Source organism: Rhinopithecus bieti, unplaced genomic scaffold (genome assembly GCF_001698545.2).
Source record: "Rhinopithecus bieti isolate Rb0 unplaced genomic scaffold, ASM169854v2 scaffold_62832, whole genome shotgun sequence".
Lineage (NCBI taxonomy): Eukaryota > Metazoa > Chordata > Mammalia > Primates > Cercopithecidae > Rhinopithecus > Rhinopithecus bieti.
In genome coordinates, this window is record NW_016823854.1 from 259,080 (window position 1) to 259,322 (window position 243).

The window sequence follows — 243 nt, forward strand, 5'->3', positions numbered from 1 at the left end:
AGAGGTTGCAGTGAGCTGTGATCACACCACTACACTCCAGCCTGGGTGACAGAGCAAGACTGCCTTAAAAATAAAAGTAGACATATTAGATACACAAATGCTTACCACTGTGTTACAGTTGCCTGCAGTATTCAGTACAGTAACATGCTGCACAGGTTTGTAGTCTAGGAGCCATAGGCTCTGTGTAAATTTGTTTTTTGTTTTTTTTTTGTTTTTTTTTTTGAGACGGAGTCTCGCTCTGTC